Raw genomic sequence first — 19703 nt, forward strand, 5'->3', positions numbered from 1 at the left:
CTCAAGCTGTAGCGCGCTCGCCTGGCATGCGTGCGGCCCGGGTTCGATTCTCAGCACCACATACAAACAAAGATGTTGTGTCCGCCGAGAACTAAAAAATAAATATTAAGAAAAAGAAAAAAAAAAAGAAAACAGAAAGGGGAACATTAATTCTGCTTCCCACTGCCTTCCCTGGCCACAGCACTGGGTCCTCTTCAGATTTACCTGATTTTCACTTTCCGTTGAGCTTCTCCTACACAGAGACCCGAAACAGCTCCTGGGGGGAAACACATGCACAAGACAATTAGTGATGGATGCTATTTTTCATGTCTTTTTGTAATGTGCACCTTTGGTCTTTTTAGGAGAAAGCCTATACCTTAGTTCATAAGCACAATGAGCAAAATCATGCTAGACCTGGGGTCCTAAAAACAATTCCCTGCATGCTGGGCTACCAGAACTCTCTATGTATGTTCCCAAAGAGCCACATGAGCATAGGCAGGATTAGCAACTCTGCTTACCCTCTTGGCTAAGTACCTTGTACAGTACACAACCATACTGGGCTGAAGTGTTTTACTCTCTCCAGAGCCTTTCACATCAGTCCTCTTTGGACTTAAAGCTCACATGTATCATCATTTTGGGGTGGGGAGCAGGTTGGTTCTTGAGGGAGAAGGTGATTCTATTTCCTAGCTGCTTTATCCTACAAGTTGAATTACATCAAGTAACTGGGTCAACTATAGATGTTGCTTTCAAGGAAATTTTAGTATAAGAATGATAATATGTACCTAAAAAACCACAAAGCAATGTAAAAAGAGAAAGTGTTGCAAGACAGTTGCACAAATTCCAGACCAAAAGGGAGATGTCCCTGCCACACATGAATCCTTTGTACCAGCCATTTCCTGTGTCTGGAATTTTCTTTCTCTGGCATTTGGTTGATCAGATTTTCCATTTCATTAAGCACTGCTCAATGTCACTTCCTCAGAGATTCTTTCCTTAAGTTCTCCATTCAGAACAGTCAGTGTCACCTGTCACACACCCTACTGCTTTATTCTTCTTCATGCATTTATCACTACCAGATGTAAAAGTGTGTGTGTGTGTGTGTGTGTGTGTGTGTGTGTAGGGAAGCGGATTTGTTTGTATCCCTAGACTCTGAAATAGTTATTGATATATAAGTGGTGTTCAATTAATAATTTTTGCATGAATGTGAAATGCTGGGAAAAGCTTCCTGGCTTTGAAAAGAAGAACGGGAGAGAAAGAAAGATGGCTAAAAAGCATGGCACTTACAGTCATTCAAGGAATAACCCTCATATCCATCCAATTCATTCTTGTACAGCACCCTGGCCAACTCACAGCGATGCATGCGAGTGGCCTGATTTATGACAAGGAGGCAGCAGGCCACAGTGATGCGCAGCACCCTGGTCATCCTCAGAGGGGAAAGGGTGCCTAGTAGGGCCCACAGGTCTTGTCTCACAGACTTCTTGCTGGTTTTCACTTTAGAACCTGGAGAATCTGGAGAGAATAAATTTCCTTGCTCACTCTCTATTCCCAGTCTCTTTCCTTTCATCTATTGTTTTATAAATATATTTTAATTTAAAGATTTACAAAAAGAGACTCTAATAATCCTCCATGTACACATTTCTCAGCTTTGACAGTTAAAAACCATGGCCAATCTGATTTCCTTTGTAGGTCGTCCTGTACTGGACACTTAGGTACCAACCACATTTGGGTCCTGCGGCCAGGAAGGAGATTGATGAAAACTATTTCACTGGCATTAGTGCATGTCTATTTGAGCATGTCCTTTCAGAATAAGAGTTAGGTAGGACACTGGGGCTGGGGTAGAGTGCTTGCCTAGCATGTGTGAGGCACTGGGTTCAATTCTTAGCAGCACATTAAAAAATAAAGATATTAGGTCCATAAAAAGAAAAGAGTTAGGACACTGGATGGTGAGTTCCTCCCCCACCCTTCACCCTTAGACACATACTCTGCCTTATGTGGGGTGGGCTGGTTGAAGGTTCGACCCTTTTGTTTCCACTCCAATGTGGTAACTTAAAGCAAGTCAGAGTGATATGGTTGTTCAAATAACCAGACTCACACTGGTGAAAGGGCTTTGGATTCACACCACCTGCTTTCAAAGGCTGGGTTGCTGTGTGACTTTGGCAATACAGTTAATTTCACTTATAAAATGAAGATATGTTAATACTTACTTAATAGGGAAGACATGATGATTAAATAAAATAATAAATGCCCAGGTCTTGGTTTCACATTTCCCACAAAATGAACCCAGGATTCCTAGGAGTATGGCAATTCCTAAGCTAGAGCAGGAAAGGGTATGAGATAATTCTGGAATGTCTTGAACTGAACAAGTAAGGAAGTGCTCAAAATATGGATTGAGGCATGTTAGATAGACCTAAGGGTTAGCTCAAAGGGCCATCGGCTGGCCAAACCTTGAACAGTGTTTTTATATCAGCTTCATTGAGCTATAAGGCACAATGGATAATTAATTTATTGAAAGTGTACAATTCAATAGATAATTTATCAAAAGTATACAATTCAATTCCAGACATATGAAACTATTATCACAATCAATTTCAGGACATCTTTATCAACCCAAAATGAAGCCCTGTACCCATTAACATTTTGTAGCCATCATAGATTGGTTTGAGCAAGAATTATCAGCAGGTGCTGAGTTTGAGAGGCAGGAAGCTTGATGACGAACTGGATTCGCCCGAGCCTGGAGACAATTCTTTTACTTCTCTCACAGCCCTCACCCCAGAGTTGCCAATTTAGCCAATAAAATTACACAATGTCCAGTTAAATTAGAATTTCAGGCAAATAACAAATCGTCGCTTAGTTTAAGAATGTCCCTCTCCACCCTCCCCACCCTGACTCAGAGGCTTCCCTCAGAGAACCCAGTCTTTGAGCCTGGGAAGAAGGGGCCTCCAGGTCTACCCATGAAGTTCCCTCTGGGTTCTCTCAGAGAAGACAGTGGCCCTAGAACGCGGGTTCCCACCCACCCCTTCTGAAGCTTACCTCTTTCCCGCCCCTCTCTGACCTCGGGTCCCAGTCTCTGCCCAGGGCTTTCTGTGAAATCTAGAGAACAAGGCGGTTTGGAGCAGGAACCTCTTCCTCACCAAGCACACTTGAGCCCCCCCCTGGCTAATGCCCCTCCTTGTTCTAAAGAAGTCAGGAGCGCTGGCAACTCCAGCCTTCTGGAACTCGGGTTCTGTGACATCATAATTGAAATACGCTGGAAATACGCTGGATCGAGACACGCAAACAGACCAAGCTTCAGGCGGAAATGGCAGATGGGCCTGGGAGGAGAGGTGACAAGTGTGTGGGAGCCTGCTGGGCCCCACAGGGCTCCATCCTTCTGCTTCCCATCCTTTCTGGGAATAGGACCACACGGGGGAAACCCCTTTCCCCACAGGTGTTTTTGGTGGGAGCTACCAGTCATAGGATCCTGCCTCCTTGGGGTGAAAAAAATGGTCTGTGAATCCACATATTTTGAATTGAAACTACGTGCAGCTCAGCTTCTCTGCAGGGATAGAGGCTGGTAGATTTATTTATTTATTTATTTATTTATTTATGAGAGAGGGAGAGAGAGAGAATTTTAATATTTATTTTTTAGTTCTCGGCGGACACAACATCTTTGTTGGTATGTGGTGCTGAGGATCGAACCCGGGCCGCTTGAGCCACATCCCCAGCCCAGGCTGGTAGTTTTAATTCCTGTGGATACAGCCTACATCAGAGGCTAAGCCTCCATGAAGAGACAATAGCATCTGGGCCAGACTCATCCTTTCTAGAATTCAAACACACTCTTCCTTTTCTGCAGCTCTGAGATTCAATAAATATCTTTTTTTTTTCATAAACAAGTTTGAATTGGGTTTCTGTCACATGCCACCAAAGGAGACCTGCCTATTACAGCTGGTTATCAGGTTAACCATCTATGAGATGGTGAACTAACAATATATCACCTCTCCATGAAGGTCAAAACATCTCTCAGTGTCAGTTACCAAGGAAGTCTGAGAATTTTCTCCAACTGTAGCAAAAAAAAAAAAAAAAATAGAAAGAAAGAAAAGCTGAGTTTTTTTTTAAAAAAAATATTTATTTATTTGGCGGACACAACATCTTTGTTTGCATGTGGTGCTGAGGATTGAACCCCGGCCGCAAGCATGCCAGGCGAGCGCGCTACCGCTTGAGCCACATCCCCAGCCCAAGCTGAGAGAGTTTTGTCACTAATGGCCACTCAACCTCAGAGACAGAATGTTAGGATTTATGTAGAGTAACGTGGGCTTCTCAGTGGCCATCTTCCTAGTGCTCCCCATAGGGGGAAGGGCAAAGGCAGCCAGGGCAAGATGGTGAGTGAGGAAGTCAGGGTCAGGACCAAAACAAAAGAGCATGGAGAGGGTCTTCTAATGAGGTCAACTTCCCGCATGCCTGTGATCCCAGCAACTCGGGAGGCTCAGGTAGGAGGACGGCGAGTTCAAAGCCAAAAAGATCACTTCTGTTGTGCAGTCTGGGGCAAAAGGCAAAAGGACCTCAGCAGATTAGTGAGGCACTTAGCAACTTGGGGAGACACTGTCTTTAAATAAAATATAAAAAAGGGCTGGGGATGTGGCTTGGTGGTTAAGCACCCTGGGTTCAATCCCCAGTACCAAAAATAAATAAATAAAAACTTCCTGGTCAACTAACTGCTTGTGGACACAAGCTGGGGACCCAAGCAGACAGATATTTCTGTACTTGTGTCCCTAAGCGGGGGGATCAAAAAAAAAAAGAAAGAAAATAGATGCGTGGACAGAGACGGCACCAATCAGTAATAGTGAGGAGAGTATGATCATGGAAGGGATATGGAAAGGAGGAAATTCCAGAGACCATAAAAAGAATAGGCCAAAACTTCCCCACCAGACTCCTAGTTCCGGGACCCCTTCTCTGGAGAAGTCCCTTATGGTCACTTTTGCAATAAACCTGCTGCTCGCTTGCTATCTCTGTGTCCTGTTCTTCAGTTCTTTGCTGAGTGGAGACAATGGACTCAGCACCCCTAGACTGTAACACTCACTTCCCTTCTCAGCAGGGCAGCAGCCCCTTTATCCTGGGGTAGGAAGTCAGGGGAAGCAAGGCGGAGGCAGAACCCTGGGGAAGATGGGTATCATTTTATGAGGTACTGTTTATGGTCAGAATTCTGCAGGTGCCTCAGATGACCCAGATAAATTTATCCTTGTAAAATTAGATCCCCTATCAAGAGGGACAACTCATATGGCCCCGGCTATCTGCTGTCAGGCCTCTCTGCAGCTTAAAATCTTGGGAGTGATGATGTCAGCACTTGAAGAGGGACCAGAGGGCCCCACCCCACCCCAAGGCCCAGCATCTGTGACATACATGAGCCCTGGGTGGAGTCCTATACCTTCAGAGAAGTGGAAAATCCAAGCTGGCACACAAAGATCAATTCTGGATGTGCAGCCTGGGGTAAAAGGACAAATGCAGGCCCCAGGCCATCTGTCTAAATATTTACAAGTTATACATCACACTAAGGGACCAATAAATAAAATATATTCAATGTTCATACCCTGATGGATTCTGAAGGGATCTTTAAAAGGATACAAATTGTAATTGTGTATCAAGCTGTTTGCAAATGACATAGTTAGCAAAATGTCAGATGACTGGATTTAGGTTTTTTTAATAACTTCATTTTATTTATTTTTATGCAGTGCTGAGGATCGAACCTAGTGCTTCACATGTGCTAGGAAAGTGCTCTGCCACTGAGCTATACCCCCCAGCATGGATTTAGTTTTTATTGCACATGTCTGAGTGCTCTTTTATGAGCTGACTGTGTTGGGATAAGCAATAAAATGAAGATATATGTAATTCATCAATATTAAAACTATTCCATAAGCTGGGCACAGCAGGCATGCCTGTAATCCCAGCAACTCGGAAGGCTGAGGCAGGAGGATCACGAGTTCGAGACCAGCCTCAACAACTTAGTGAGACCCTATCTCAAAAAATGAAAAAAAGCTGGTGATGTAGCTCAGTGGGAAAGCACCTCTGGGTTCAATCCTCAGTACCAAAAAGGGAAAGGGAAAAAGAAGAATAATGTGTAATTTATTTAATGTTACAAAGTTTTCCTCAGCTTACGTTTACAACTGAGGCAAAACTATACTAATTTTTTTAGTACCTTCAAATCATGAATAGTACAATATACTTAAACAAATTGGTTTTGTAGTAATTTTTACTAACCTGAGAATTTTTTTACTTCATCCATCACTGTTTTAAGAGTGACTTTCCCATCAACTATAAAATAAGATATAAGTTACAGACATAGATACTAAAAAAATGATATAAAGTACCAAAGGAATATACTAATTTTCCAAGACTTGCTGCAGAATTTTTTTTATAATTTCATTTGATTTAAAAAAAATCTCTTTCAAGATTATGGAGAAGGAAAGAAAATCCTATATGCTAAAATGTCTATAATAACAATGTTACTTTGATGTTCTACCTTCAAGTTGCTGAGTCATATATATAGCAGACAAAATTAAATTTCAGTTGAAGGTGGTGTTACACCCGATCCCAGCTACTTAGGAGGCTCAGGCAGGAGGATTATAAATCCAAGACCTACCTGGGCAATTTGGCAAGACTCTGCTTAAAATTAAAATAAAAGGGGCTGGGGATATAGAATGTCCTGCTTTCAATCTACAATACCACAAAAATTAAAAAGTTGAATTTCAGAATGTCTTTTCTATGGGAATTGGGGGGTTTTTGCTTGGATACTTTGGAGTGTATTTTTCTTTTTGCTTTTTCTTTGAGACAGGGTCTCACTATGTTGTTCAAGCTGGTCTCCTAACTCCGGGGCTTAAGTGATCCTCCTGCCTCAGATTCCCAAGTAGCTAGGACTATAGGCACGTACCACCACACCCACCTTATTTTTTCCATTTAATATGCTGATGAAACAAAACCTAAAAGTAGTTCAAATTGCATACCAGTGTTTTAATTGCATTTTGGAAATTATCTATTCAGTATATTCATAATTTATTTTATCATTATAGATTTTACTTTATTTGATACTTTGTAATATAAACTTCAGCTATAAGTAATTTGGGGAGTAATCTACCCAATTGTATTGCTTAATGATGGGTTTTGTATATTACAGAAGCTCAGTAAATTTAATCCAGTGTAACATATATTTATTGAGTACCTGTTATGCATTAGCACTGTCTTAAAAACTAAAGATATAGTAATGAATTAAATGAAAAAATTATATAGCATATTAGGTAATAAGTGCTAGGAAGAAAAGTAAATCTGAGAAATGGCAATAGAGATTGCTGCAAAGGGGTACTGCTGCAATTGAAATAGAAAAGTTACAAAAGGTATCACTGAGGTGACATTTGAGAAGACTTAAAGGTGGAGGAATGAGGCAGGTAGATATCTGGGGGAAGAATGTTCTAGGCAGAGCTAAGAGTAAGTAAAAAGGCTTGAGATGGAAGCATGGCTGATTCATATGTCTGGAGACTGGTGTGTCTGAAATGGACTGAGCAGAGAAAAGTAGTAGAAGAAGACTCAGAGAGCTTGAGCAAATTATATAAGACTTTCTAGGACATAATGCCGCAGTCTGGATGGGCACAATTCAGGAGCCACTTGTCAAAAGAAACGAACTTTATTTTTTTTTATATATTATTTTATTGTTGGTTGTTCAAAACATTACATAGTTCTTAATATACCATATTTTATTTTTAGAACCACACCCGCCAAACAAAACAGGTCCTCAGGAAAACCTTCAGAGCCCAACTGCCACCACCAGCTTCCCACAAGCCTCTCAACCTCCCCCACTCCTCCTGCTCTTGAGGCTGATTGGCTGGGTTGCGTGGGTGGAGCCAAAAAAAGTCCCCCAATGAGCAGCTCCGTAGTCTGAAAGGGCAGGGAAATAGCTCAATGAGCATCACCGCAGAGGAGCCAATCAGCTAGAAGTTGCTGGGGCTGCTGTAAGCCAATCATCAGCTGGCAGCTGGAAGTTTGCTGGGGCCCCTTCGGCTGTGGCTCTCAACACACAGTAAGGACTCTGACTTCAACTCTGAGAAAAATGGGGAACCATTGGGTATTTTGAGTACAGGAATTTCATGATGTGATTTATATTTTAGCAGGATAACTGTGGATACTATGTGGAGACAAAGGGAAAAGGTAGGTTTAAGTGGAATAATTAGAGGATTACCATAATAATACAGAGGAGTGGCAGTTGCATGAATAAGGAAAAAAGTATTAGAGGTAGTGAGGAATGTAGGTTATGAGTCACAATTCTGGAGGGACAGCCAATATTAATAGCTCAAGGATTGAAGGTATTGTGTGAGAAGACAGGATTCATAATGATTCCAAGATTTTGGCTAAAGCAATAGAAAAGATGGAGTTGACATTTACTGGTATGGAAAAGACAGATTAGTACAGAAGATTAGGAGTTTGGTTTTAAACATGTAAATTTTTGATACTATTATACGTTTAAGTAGGCAGGTGAATATATGATTCTGGAATTCAGAATAGAGGTCCAGATCAGAGAGGTACATCGACTAGGATCTGTCAGTATAAATATAGCATTTAAAGTTATGAAGCTATTTAAGAATATCAAGGGAATGTGTGCACACAGAGAAATGGTCCAGGGTTTAATCTTGGAACATGTGAAAGATGAGATGTTTTGAGAGGTGAGGAAGAACCAGAAAGGAGACAAAAGTAGAACAGGGAGTGATCTAGAAAAAAAGTAAGCATGGGCTCTTGAATGTCAAACTATAGAAATGGTGATATGTAGGAGAAAATGATCAAATGTGTTAAATGCTACTGATTATCAAACAAGATGGAAACTGAGCCTAGATTTAGCTGTGGGAATATTATTGGTGCTGTTGGTATACATATAAAAATCAATTTTGAAATAGACATCAAAATTGGAAGTACAACAGAGAGAAAAATTTAGCTCATAAAAGTGCATTTTCCAGATCTTCCCTTGAACAATATTTCAATAGTAGTACCTATTTTACTGTTTTGTGAGATATAGATGAAGTAATATATTAAATAATCTTTGTATAGTGCCCCACTTATACATAACCATTATATAATTGTTGGCTATTATCATTATTTAGGAAGAGAAAAAGTGGCTAATAAATGTTTATTTTATCACCAAAACTATTAAAACTCTTTATTTTTACAAAAAACTTTTATAGAAATTTCATATTAGTGGTAAACCTTAATATCTATGAACTTTGAATCTATATCAGTGAACTGAGACATATAAACAATTAAAAGGTAACATAACATATACAGTGAATCAGAAAGCCAGCCAGATAAAAACATTAAATGTTGATAACACTTAATAATTAATTGTTTAAGAAGAATTAATTGTAATAATTAAATGTATAAGAAGAATTTAATTGTAATAATTAAATGTATAAGAAGAATCTTTGGTTCTTTTTTCTCCTACCTGTATCTTGAAAATCAAATTGGACCAATGTGAATTTCCATATGAAAGTCATCATGTGGGGAGCATTTGCGCTAATTTAATTTAGCTTTCATAGTCACTAAAAATAAATAGGTATCACTGATAGAAAGATGATAGGAACAAGGATTAAAATGTTTATTCCAATCTGGATTTGTATTATTGTCTTCAGGTGATGAATCTTACCCTTCAGGTACTGGATCTTACCTTTTACCTATAGATATCTAGCAATTTCCACACAGTCACCTAATGAGGAAGTCATTCCTGGAGGAGTGTGCTCAAGGGCTCTAAGCCCTCGGCAATTCAATTGATATCAGAGTTGGAATCAAGTAACTTAGGGAGAATTATTTAAATTTTTGTTTTATATTTTTCCCCCTTCTTACACAAGTCTCCACCCAATTCAGTTGGTCAAAATCCCAAAAAGGAATAAAAATTTTACAATAAATTACAAAATGACCATTTTCACTTGATTAGTTTCCACTGTTTAAATAATAACCAACTATAATTTTATTAGCTTTTAGGAACTGTAGGAAGAATCTATTGACTCAGAATTTCTAGGGAAAATCTAGGACTCCTTCAGTCAAGATTGCTTCCTTGGGTGGAGTTGGTCCCACTTCTAAATTCACTTTTCTAGTTAATTTATTAAAATAATGGAGTGGATTCTATTCCACTCTGGTTCTAGTCATTCTCCCAGCAGCCAGAAGTACTTACTGCTTATTCCTTCTCTGGGACTTGACTTCTGGTGAGGGAAGTCCTTACTCTCTGGAAGATGCCTGTATCTAATGATGGTTGATGTAGGATACAAATGCCCAGTCTCTGTGGAATCAGCTGAGACTTCTGAAGCAACTTTTACACCCTGCAGTTCAACTTTTACCCGTCTCTGTCCAATCCTGCTTTGCTTATTCCTTTACAGATGTGTTGTCCTGAAAGCATTCCCAACAAACTTGCATACCAATTTCTGCCTCAAGGTCTGTTTCTTGGGTCAGAACAACATTTAGCTACGAAGAAAACATGCCAGCAAAAATTGTATGCATGTTCCTCATCAGTTTTTGAAAAGTGAATAGGAAAGTTAAGAAAAGCCTCACTGTTTTCATCTCTCAGGCAACAATCAAGAGTTCCTGATACTAGCATGGAATCATGGAGACTTGCCTAGAGATATCAGAATCCATAAAGTTTCAAAAGTAGGGGAAACATGATATATTTTCTAGAACGACCACATGTTCCTCCCACTGGGGTAGTTGCCATCTCTGGTGAAGTGAGAGTCACATTCATTGCTCCCTATCCTTTATAACTTCCTATTGAAGGGGAAATTATGACTGTTATTATTTACTTAAAAAATTCCTAGTGGTATTTTAATAATTTTCTACTATAATAATTATTCTTTCTTTTTTCATTCTATTTTATTTCCATCACCTTTTACTCACCTCTTAATTTTATGCTTTATTCTTTTTTCCTATATGTCAGCAATCTTAGAGATTTTCTTGAGATAAACTACACAGTGGAAAAAGTTACTGTAATGATGTGTGACAATATTTGATGAGAATAACTGGAGAGTAATTTGATTCTTACTTTAGGCCTTTTTTCCCTTTAAGTTTTTCTAAAAGTTTTCTTAATTCCAAATAGTCACACTCAAGTTATTTATATAAAAAAAACATGCAAGTTCCTCTCCTCTTGAGGAGCTCAGTAAATTTAAATACTTACCATCCACTGGCAGATCCTGAGTCAGATCTTTAAATTCCTTTTCTGAATGTTTCATACCCATATTTCCAAGAACCGTGTCCAGTTTACTGACATCAATTGTCCCTTCTTGTGAAAAACACAGGCATATAAATAAAAATTAAGGAATCCAAAAACTGGCAAAGTTATTAATTCTAATATTATGTTATGATTATCACTTTCAATGTAAAGATTGAGGCCCAAGTTCTAATAAATAAGGCAAAAATAACAAAGAGAATCAATAGTGGATTTAACAATAGAAACTTCATGTAAAGCTGGTCTCAAGGACTAATCTACACAGCATTAAGTTTTAAAAGGGTTAGATTAATTGCATTGTTAATTCAATAGTCAAGTAGACAAATCTATGTAATTTTATCCTATAAGTACAGTTTATTTTTGTTAACTGAACCTTCAGATTACTTATGCCAATGATGAAATTACCTGCATTAATCAATTCTCATGAGTTTTGGACATTTCAAAATATAGGTCTCTGTTGCTTTTTCCCAAGTACAAAAATTTCCCAGTCTAAGGGACTTCTTTCAAAGACACAAAATATATTTTAAAATTTAGCAACTTAAATTAATCCATGGATGGAAGTGAGTATAAAATCAGTATATGTGACCAATGACAATATTGTGACAATATTCACAAATTAATGATTAAGAAATAGTGCAAACAATTTGAGAGATCTTGAATCCATTTGTATTTCATCATGAATCTCACTCACCTTTGAGAGACTTCAACCCATCCATCAATCTGTTTTGATAGATCTTTCCATCTTCTGTAAAATATTTAGGTCACAGACATATTACAGGGAGATTCATTCAGATAAAGTATAAAATCCATAATTTTATTTGTTTATTTATTTATTTTTTGTATTTTAAATATTTATTTTTATTCATTTTTTATTTTTTATTGGTTGTTCAAAACATTACAAAGCTCTTGACATGTCATATTTCATACATTTGATTCAAGTGGGTTATGAACTCCCATTTTTACCACGTATACAGATTGCAGAATCACATCAGTTAAACATCCCCTTTTTTACATATTGCCATACTAGTCACTGTTGTATTCTGCTATCTTTCCTATCCTCTAATATCTCCCCTCCCCTCCCCTCCAATCTTCTCTCTCTACCCCATCTACTGTAATTCATTTCTCTGCCTTGATTTTTTTCCCTTTTCCCTCACAACCTCTTATATGTAATTCTGTATAACAATGAGGGTCTCCTTCCATTTCCATGCAATTTCCCTTCTCTCTCCCTTTCCCTCCCACCTCTCGTCCCTGTTTAATGTTAATCTTTTTCTCATGCTCTTCCTCCCTGCTCTGTTTTTAGTTGCTCTCCTTATATCAAAGAAGACATTTGGCATTTGTTTTTTAGGGATTGGCTAGCTTCACTTAGCATAATCTGCTCTAATGCCATCCATTTCGCTGCAAATGCCATGATTTTGTCATTTTTTAGTGCTGAGTAATACTCCATTGTGTATAAATGCCACATTTTTTTAAATCCATTCATCTATTTAAGGGCATCTAAGTTGGTTCCACAGTCTAGATATTGTGAATTATACTGCTATGAACATCGATGTAGCAGTATCCCTATAGTATGCTCTTTTAAGGTCTTCAGGGAATAGTCCGAGAAGGGCAACAGCTGGGTCAAATGGTGGTTCCATTTCCAGCTTTCCCAGGAATCTCCATACTGCTTTCCAAATTGGCCGCACCAATTTGCAGTCCCACCAGCAATGTACACGAGTACCCTTTTCCCCACATCCTCGCCAGCACTTGTTGTTGTTTGACTTCATAATGGCTGCCAATCTTACTGGAGTGAGATGGTATCTTAGGGTGGTTTTGATTTGCATTTCTCTGACTGCTAGAGATGGTGAGCATTTTTTCATGTACTTGTGATTGATTGTATATCCTCCTCTGAGAAGTGTCTGTTCAGGTCCTTGGCCCATTTGATGATTGGGTTATTTGTTTTCTTATTGTTTAATTTTTTGAGTTCTTTGTATACTCTGGATATTAGGGCTCTATCTGAAGTGTGAGGAGTAAAGATTTGTTCCCAGGATGTAGGCTCCCTATTTACCTCTCTTATTGTTTCTCTTGCTTAAAAAAACTTTTTAGTTTGAGTAAGTCCCATTTGTTGATTCTTGTTTTTAACTGTTGTGCTATGGGTGTCCTATTAAGGAATTGGAACCCGACCCCACAATATGTAGATCGGAGCCAACTTTTTCTTCTATCAGACGCAGTGTCTCTGATTTGATATCTAGCTCCTTCATCCATTTTGAGTTAACTTTTGTGCATGGTGAGAGAAAGGGATTCAGTTTCATTTTGTTGCATATGGATTTCCAGTTTTCCCAGCACCATTTGTTGAAGATGTTATCCTTCCTCCATTGCATGCTTTTAGCCCCTTTATCAAATATAAGATAGTTGTAATTTTGTGGATTGGTTTCTGTGTCTTCTATTCTGTACCATTGATCCACCCACCTGTTTTGATAACAGTACCATGCTGTTTTTGTTACTATTGCTCTGTAGTACAGTTTCAAATCTGGTATCGCCATACCTCCTGATTCACACTTCCTGCTTAGAATTGCTTTTGCTATTCTGGGTCTTTTATTTTTCCATATGAATTTCATGATTGCTTTCTCTATTTCTATAAGAAATGCCATTGGGATTTTGATTGGGATTGCATTGAACCTATAGAGAACTTTTGGTAATATCGCCATTTTGATGATGTTAGTTCTGCCTATCCATGAACAGGGTATATTTTTCCATCTTCTAAGATCTTCTTCTATTTCTCTCCTTAGGGTTCTGTAGTTTTCTTTTTTTTCTTTTATTTATTTTTTATTGGTTGTTCACAACATTACAAAGCTCTTGACATATCATATTTCATACATTAGATTGAAGTGGGTTATGAACCCCCAATTTTACCCCAAAAGCAGATTGCAGAATCACGTCGGTTACACATCCACAATTTTACATAATACCCTATTAGTAATTGTTGTATTCTGCTACCTTTCCTATCACCTACTATCCCCCCCCCCTCCCCTCCCATCTTCTCTCTCTACCCCATCTACTGTAATTCATTTCTCTCCTTGTTTATTTTCCCATTCCCCTCACAACCTCTTATATGTAATTTTGTATAGCAATGAGGGTCTCCCTTCATTTCCATGCAATTTCCCTTTTCTCTCCCTTTCCCTCCAATCTCATGCCTCTGTTTAATGTTAATCTTTTCTTCCTGCTCTTCCTCCCTGCTCTGTACATAGTTGCTCTCATTATATCAAAGAAGACATTTGGTATTTGTTTTTTAGGGATTGGCTAGCTTCACTAAGCATAATCTGCTCTAGTGCCATCCATTTCCCTGAAAATTCTATGATTTTGTCATTTTTTATTGCTGCATAGTACTCCATTGTGTATAGATGCCACCTTTTTTTTATCCATTCATCTAATGAAGGGCATCTGGGTTGGTTCCACAGTCTAGCTATTGTGAATTGTGCTGCTATGAACATTGATGTGGCAGTATCCCTGTAGCATGCTCTTTTAAGGTCTTCAGGGAATAGTCCGAGAAGGGCAATAGCAGGGTCAAATGGTGGTTCCATTCCCAGCTTTCCCAGGAATCTCCAAACTGCTTTCCAAATTGGCCGCACCAATTTGCAGTCCCACCAGCAATGTACAAGTGTACCCTTTTCTCCACATCCTCGCCAGCACTTGTTGTTGTTTGACTTCATAGTGGCTGCCAATCTTACTGGAGTGAGATGGTATCTTAGGGTGGTTTTGATTTGCATTTCTCTGACTGCTAGAGATGGTGAGCATTTTTTCATGTACTTGTTGATTGATTGTATGTCCTCCTCTGAGAAGTGTCTGTTCAGGTCCTTGGCCCATTTGATGATTGGGTTATTTGTTATCTTATTGTCTAATTTTTTGAGTTCTTTGTATACTCTGGATATTAGGGCTCTATCTGAAGTGTGAGGAGTAAAAATTTGCTCGCAGGATGTAGGCTCCTTATTTACTTCTCTTATTGTTTCTCTTGCTGAGAAAAAACTTTTAAGTTTAATTAAGTCCCATTTGTTGATTCTTGTTATTATCTCTTGTGCTATGGGTGTCCTATTAAGGAATTTGGAGCCTGACCCCACAATATGTAAATCGGAGCCAACTTTTTCTTCTATCAGACGCAGAGTCTCTGATTTGATATCAAGCTCCTTGATCCATTCTGAGTTAACTTTTGTGCATGGCGAGAGAAAGGGATTCAGTTTCATTTTGTTGCATATGGATTTCCAGTTTTCCCAACACCATTTGCTGAAGATGCTATCCTTCCTCCATTGCATGCTTTTAGCCCCTTTATCAAATATAAGATAGTTGTAACTTTGTGGATTAGTCTCTGTGTCCTCTATTCTATACCATTGGTCCACCCGCCTGTTTTGGTACCAGTACCATGCTGTTTTTGTCACTATTGCTCTGTAATATAGTTTGAAATCTGGTATTGCTATACCGCCTGATTCACACTTCCTGCATAGAATTGCTTTTGCTATTCTGGGTCTTTTATTTTTCGATATGAATTTCATGATTGCTTTATCTATTTCTACAAGAAATGCCGTTGGGATTCTGATTGGCATTGCATTAAACCTATAGAGAAGTTTTGGTAATATCGCCATTTTGATGATGTTAGTTCTGCCTATCCATGAACAGGGTATATTTTTCCATCTTCTAAGATCTTCTTCTACTTCTCTCTTTAGGGTTCTGTAGTTTTCATTGTATAAATCTTTCACCTCTTTTGTTAGGTTGATTCCCAAGTATTTTATTTTTTTTGAGGATATTGTGAATGGAGTGTTTTTCCTCATTTCCATTTCAGAAGTTTTGTCGCTGATATACAGAAATGCCTTTGATTTATGAATGTTGATTTTATATCCTGCCACTTTGCTGAATTCATTTATTAGTTCTAGTAGTTTCTTTGTAGACCCTTTTGGGTCTTCTAGGTATAGAATCATGTCATCTGCAAATAGTGATAATTTAAGTTCTTCTTTTCCAATTTTTATGCCTTTAATTTCTTTCGTCTGTCTAATTGCTCTGGCCAGTGTTTCGAGAACTATATTGAATAGAAGTGGTGATAGAGGGCATCCCTCTCTTGTTCCGGATTTTAGAGGGAATGCCTTTAACTTTTGTCCATTCAGAATGATGCTAGCCTGAGGCTTAGCATAGATAGCTTTTACAATGTCAAGGTAAGTTCCTGTTATCCCTAGTTTTTCTAATGTTTTGAACATAAAGGGATGCTGTACTTTGTCGAATGCTTTCTCTGCATCTATCGAGATGATCATATGGTTCTTATATTTAAGTCTATTGATGTGGTGAATAACATTTATTGATTTCCGTATATTGAACCATCCTTGCATCCCAGGGATGAATCCTACTTGATCGTGGTGCACAATTTTTTGGATGTGTTTTTGTATTAGATTCGCCAGAATTTTATTGAGGATTTTTGCATCTAGGTTCATTAGAGATATTGGTCTGTAGTTTTCTTTCTTTGAGGCGTCTTTGTCTGGTTTCGGAATCAGGGTGATGTTGGCCTCATAGAATGAATTTTTGAGAAAGATCCATGTGCTGCTGAGAAAAAAGTATATCCATTTGATGATGGTTGATATATTCTATATATGTCAGTTAAGTCTAGGTTATTGATTGTGATATTGAGTTCTATAGTTTCTTTATTCAACTTTTGTTTGGAGGATCTGTCCAATGGTGAGAGAGGTGTGTTGAAGTCACGCATAATTCTTGTGTTGTGGTCCATTTGAATCTTGAACTTGAGGATAATTTGTTTTATGAATGTCACAGCACCATTATTTGGTGCATAAATATTGATAATTGTTATGTCTTGTTGGTGAATGGTTCCTTTTAACAGTATATAATGACCTTCTTTGTCCCTTTTGATTAACTTAGTCTTGAAGTCGATTTTATTTGATATGAGGATGGCCACCCCTGCTTGCTTACCAGGACCGTGTGCGTGGTATATTTTTTCCCATCCTTTCACCTTCAGCCTGTGTATGTCTTTTCCAATCAGATGTGTCTCCTGGAGGCAACATATTGTTGGATTTGTTTTTTTAATCCATGATACCAGCCTATGTTGCTTTATTGGAGAGTTTAAGCCATTAACATTCAGAGTTACTATTGATATATGGTTTGTACTTCCATCCATGTTTGATTGTTTATCCTTTTAAAAAAAAATTTAGTTTGTTTCTCCATGATTATCTTTCCCCTCGACCTCTATCTTTACTGAGGCACTTCCCACTGATGGTTTTGGTTATTGTTTTTCATTTCTTCCTCGTGTAGTGTCTTGCTCAAACTGCTTTGCAATGCTGGTTTTCTGGCTGCAAATTCTTTTAACTTTTGTTCATCATGAAAGATTTTTATTTTGTTGTCATACCTGAAGCTTAATTTTGCTGGATACAGAATTCTTGGTTGGCATCCATTGTCTTTCAGTGTTTGAAATACATTGTTCCATGACCTTCTTGCTTTCAGAGTCTGTGATTAAAAATCCGTTGTTAACCTTATTGGTTTACCCCTGAATGTAATCTGTCTTCTTTCTCTTGTAGCTTTTAATATTTTCTCTTTGTTCTGTATATTGGATATCTTCATAACAATGTGTCTTGGCGTTGGTCTACTGTGATTTTGTGTGCTCGGTGTCCTGTATGCATCTTCAATTTGTATATCTGTTTCCTTTTTTATTTCTGGAAAGTCTTCTGTAATTATTTCATTCAGCAGGTTACTCATTCCCTTGGTTTGAATCTCTGTACCTTCTTCTATCCCGATGACTCGTAAGTTTGGTTTTTTTATGTTATCCCATAACTCTTGGATGTTTTTCTTGTGATTTTTAACCAGCCTTTCTGAGTTGGCTAGACTCTTTTCAAGATGATATATTTTGTCTTCATTATCTGACGTTCTGGCTTCTACTTGCTCCACTCTGTTAGTGATACTCTCAATTGAGTTTTTAGTTTGGTTTATCGTTTCCTTCATTTCTAGAGTTATTGTTTGATAATTTTTTTATAATCTCTATCTCCTGATAAAGATGCTTAACTTCTTCTTTTATCTGTTTATGTAATTCATTCTCAATGTGTTCTTTCGCTGCTTGAATTTGTTGTCTTGTATCCTCTTTAAGGTTCCCTTCCATCTGTCTAAGGTGTTCCTTGAGTTCTTTATATGACCATTTTTCTGATGACTCTAGGTCCTCCTGAATATTTAGGCTGTCCTGCATTGTTTGTACTCCTTTTCTTCCTTGCTTTTTGAAGCTTCTCATGTTACTTCTTGTTCTGTTTGACTTCTGAGTTACTGTTTACTCCTATAAATTTATTTGATGCTTGGGAGGAAAGGTATTAGAAGGGAAAGGAAGAAGTCACTAAAGAGAATGAGAGTAAGCAGGTAGAATTCAAGGAAGGGAGGATAAGAGAAATGAAAAGACAAAAGAAGAAAAAAAATAGGAAATAAAAAAAGAAAAAAAATTTAAAAAAAAAAATAAAAAAAATTTAAAATTAAAATTATAAGAAAAAAAATTTAAAAAAATTTGTAAAAAAAAATTTAAAAAACAACAAGAAAGAAAAATGAAAATGAAAGAAAAACCCAAATCAAAAAAAAAAAAGAAAAGAAAAAAAAAACTAATAAATGCAATCTTAGAGTTTGATTAACTTCTCTTCCAGTAGGTGGCGCTGTGCCCACCAGGCCAAGTTTCTCCTGTCAATACGCGGGAACCAATCATTGTGCAGCAGCTCCTCCCAGACTGGGCGAGTCTCCAATCCTGAGTGTCTAGGGCCTCCTCTTGTGTCTAGTCACTTCCCACTTTTCCTCTAGCCAGGCCCCTCTCACGGGTGCCGCTCATCACAATAGTGGCTACACGCCAGGTCTGCTGCTCCCGGGAGCCCTGTTTTCATGAACGACTGGTCACACTCTTCCAGTTTGCCATTCCCTCAGACCCTAAGTTTGTAGAGCTTGGTTTTACTTGCCCTCCGGTAGCCACTCCCCCGGTAGCTGGTGCAAGAGACCTCAGCAGTCAGCCCTGGTGGGAGCGGTAGTTCCGGGCCACGGGTCCCGCGCCACCTCTCATTCCCTCGGGCTGGCTATCGTGCTCACGGGAGAGCTGGGAGGGGCCCTTATGGGAGAGCTGGGAGGGGCCCTTAAGGTTTCCCCATGCGTGGAGAGGGAAGGCTAGGGAATTACACACCTGTACCGCAGGTTTCAATGAAGTTACAATGAAGTTATCTCCTCCGCCGCAGTCTGATGACATCAGTTCTCTGCCATAGTGGTGTCTCTTGCAAATGGCGACAGTTCGTTTCCCTTTGCCGGGCCACCAATGCAACGGGTGGGTCCTTACTGTCTCTCCCAAGCCCCGTTTCAAACCTGTGGCCACTACCTATGAAGGCTCAGTAGGCATTTCCCTCGTAGGATGAGAAGGGCTGACCAGTTGTTTTCGCCAGATGGATTAGTGCTGAGTCACAGCTGTTTGTCTGCGGGAAGCAGGAGAAAGGGCGCTTGAATTCAGCCAATCTGGGCTCAGTGTGTGTTCTGAGAGGCC

The 19703-nt window shown here is 38.8% G+C and overlaps 1 long non-coding RNA gene across 1 annotated transcript in view; it reads right to left on the bottom strand.

Moving 5' to 3' along the window:
* The window catches only part of LOC308636787, a 532023-nt gene that overhangs the window by 171 nt on the left and 512149 nt on the right, over nucleotides 1-19703 (bottom strand). Inside the window, exon 2 of the long non-coding RNA XR_014019476.1 lies at nucleotides 205-256. This is a non-coding gene — a long non-coding RNA (uncharacterized lncRNA). The remainder of the gene's footprint in view (nucleotides 1-204; nucleotides 257-19703) is intronic.

Source organism: Spermophilus citellus (genome assembly GCF_964194105.1).
Source record: "Spermophilus citellus genome assembly, chromosome: 17".
Taxonomy (NCBI): Eukaryota; Metazoa; Chordata; class Mammalia; order Rodentia; family Sciuridae; genus Spermophilus; species Spermophilus citellus.